Below are 3,175 nucleotides of genomic sequence, written 5' to 3'. Positions count from 1 at the left end.
GCTCTTTTAGATACGATGGTGCCTAACCATGAAGAGCTTTGTAAGTAAGGAGAAGAATTTTAAATTCTATTCTAGATTTAATAGGTAGCCAATGCAAGGAAGCCAAAATGGGAGAGATGTGATCTCTGATCTTCTTTCCGGTCAGAACACGTGCAGCAGCATTCTGAATTAACTGCAAAGTCCTAAGAGACTTATTAGAGCAGCCTGATAACAAAGAGTTACAATAGTCCAGCCTAGAAGCCTACTTTCACTTTTCACTCTCTCTTCCATATATATATATATATATATATATATCCGAATGGAGGATGTAATGCATTTAAGTGCTTTAAATGAGTCTGCATATTTTACAGTACAATATATATATATTTTACCATGAACTTATATTTCAACATAAATTAACTTATTTCAATTAAGCTCTATTTATATTCATAAATAGCTCTATGGAATTAGTATTTATCTTTTTAACCACAAAGTTACAATATTAACTGTTTTTAACTCTTTTTTTTAACATGCAATCAACTTTAGTGCATAATACTCAATACATTCATTTCAATGACCAGGAAATAATTAGCATGAACTCGTACCAAAACACATTTCCGTACCATAGCTGTCTCCCTTCCTCATCATTAATCACAGTTAAGGCTCATTAGCTTAACCAGCTAATAGCATGTTAGCTTGCTTAGCCTCACGACTAGCATTCACATCACCCTTTTGCAGGTAAAACTCAGAATTAGCTTAGCGGCGATTAGCCGCGATTAGCATTAGCTTCGCGCTAGGTCGTTAGCGATCTTTTTACAGCTCGTTTACAGAGTACAACAATGATACAACAGGTACCAGAGTAGGCTTAAAACAATAATGAAACACATCACACACTCCGACTGGTTTTATGAACATGCCTCAATAACAGGAATTTTCTCATATCATGCTAATATCAATAGCTAACCTGTAGCCTAGCCCGGTAACATAGCATTTCTCTTACCGGAGTTCTCAAGGGATTATATGGTGAAACCTGGCTCCGGTCTCACACACGCGTGCATTCACACGACTTTTTCCCCGGTTCAATCGCTCATTGCATGTGCGAGTGCTCTGCTCAGTGGCTCAACTCTCTCTAAGATGGCGCTCGGTGCAGACGATGACCACGCACAGGTCAGACCATGGTCACGTTCAATGCATCGGACATTGCGCATGGGGGTGGTGCGCCACTAAGTGGTGAGCTGAGGTACTCCACTTAAATGACAAATGTTGGTTTAGTAACCATGTGGGTTACATTTACATCCGTGGCCAAACAATTCCGCTGTTCGCTGATGCTGATGTCCTCTGAGCACGCAAAAAGACATTCCTTTACATCCACCCGCTTGTGTGTTTTCATGTCAGCAGGAAATCTCAGACACCGCACAGCCAACTGATTACATTTAGAGATTTGTGCCAAGAGAACCCAGCAGAGTTTTCTTGATTGAATTTATTTCTCTCAGCAACAAGTCCTTTAAAACACCTGTTACGTATTACTGGCTTCTTTAAAAAATGAGAATGTGGCAGTGATGAATGGGATCAGCCTCTAAAGAAGTAAAACCTTTCCTTTGACACTTTGTGTGTGCTTAGCTGGTATATTATGTTGCAGCTCGTCACTGCTGTGGCTTTACTGACTCACTGGAATCTGCAGGAGAGGAGAAGGAGAGAGGAGAGAGGAGTAACAAGAATTTATTCTTGTGAATCTGAGCTGATGGCTGAAGTCATTAACGAATATTTCCATTGTGGTGGAGTTACAGTACTCTTGTGGTCTCGTCCTGCAATATGTAGGCTCAAATCTCCGTAAAAGGAATGTGCAGTCACACACACGCACACACTCTAACAGGCTACGAGATAAGTTTAAGGACCGCCCTTCCCCTCCAGGTGATTATATTTGGTATCAGCTCCCTCTGTTCTCATCTGGACCCAATCACACCACATAAACCATAGCAGGTAAGGAGGCCCAGAAGAATCAATCTGTTTTTCACCTGTTTGCCCGAGGGCGGATGGCTGTAGGGATCATAGGTGACAGGATACAAACTGCAAGACGGATCTGAGAACAGTTCCTAAATTAAAACTTAATGAAAGATTTTCTCTGTGGCGACCTGGCCAATAAAAACTGAGAGAACAATGGATGGAATTTCAGCATCCAAACTTCTTGACTTGTATTTTTAATAAAAGTCTCTGTGTGGTCCTTTCTCAAAAGAAATGGAAAGTTAAGAAACAGACAAAAGCTCATCAATGGAGGCTTGTAACCACTGCCTGTTTGCTATCAGATAACCACCTAACATGTAAATCGTGGAGCAGCTTCACTCCTCTCTGCAGGCAGCATTCCTTTGTTGACATCAATCAGCTTATTAACAGCCTTTTGACCACCGGAGTTTCTTAATCTCACGGTCCAGAAGAGCCGCCAAGGGCGAGACTCAGTCCGGATGTGTTAACACTGAATCCCAGCAGCAGAGCACATGCTGCCATCACACCAGCAACTAGAAGTAATGATGAGTTTTATTTGGTGTATCTGGTGAAGCTGCAGTGCTCTCAGTGGCACCATGTCCATTTTGGCCTCTCTGCTGGTCAGTTTGTTCTCCACCACTTCAGTCCAGACTTTATCTTAACAACTACTGAATGAAGTACTGTGAAATCTGTCTACAGATACCCATGATGCTGAGCAATCCATCTTATCTAAAAGGCGCTGTGGGACAAATTTTTATTTACAGCTCAGTTAAATACCTGACAGCTATTGGATGGATTGCCCTGCAGTTTGGTGCAGACACTCAGTGCTTTGCAAACTTTACTAATTCTCTGACTGAGGTTGATATGTGCAGTCTTTTCGTTCAGACCAAATGATTTTCAAAATGAATGATACATTATTCTCATCAGCCTCAGCTGTACTTTGATTTGCAAATGTTTGCAAGATAACATGCTGAATTGAAGATGGTAAGAGTGGTAAACGTTGCCGTAAATACTGACATCATTGAAATGAACAGAAATGGCAACCTAAATCAATTCTGATACTACTAATATCATAAAATCTGATGAGCCTCGTGCCCAAACAAATGAACTATCATGCACATCTCATGATATAACATGAGAACCACAACTGTAGGTGTGAAGACTTCTGTTCGAATACCCACCATCTGACCAGGCACCACATTTAGTAGTAACTACG

The sequence above is a fragment of the Larimichthys crocea genome, chromosome I (genome assembly GCF_000972845.2).
Source record: "Larimichthys crocea isolate SSNF chromosome I, L_crocea_2.0, whole genome shotgun sequence".
Taxonomy (NCBI): domain Eukaryota; kingdom Metazoa; phylum Chordata; class Actinopteri; family Sciaenidae; genus Larimichthys; species Larimichthys crocea.
Note: the sequence above shows the minus strand (reverse complement) of the source record.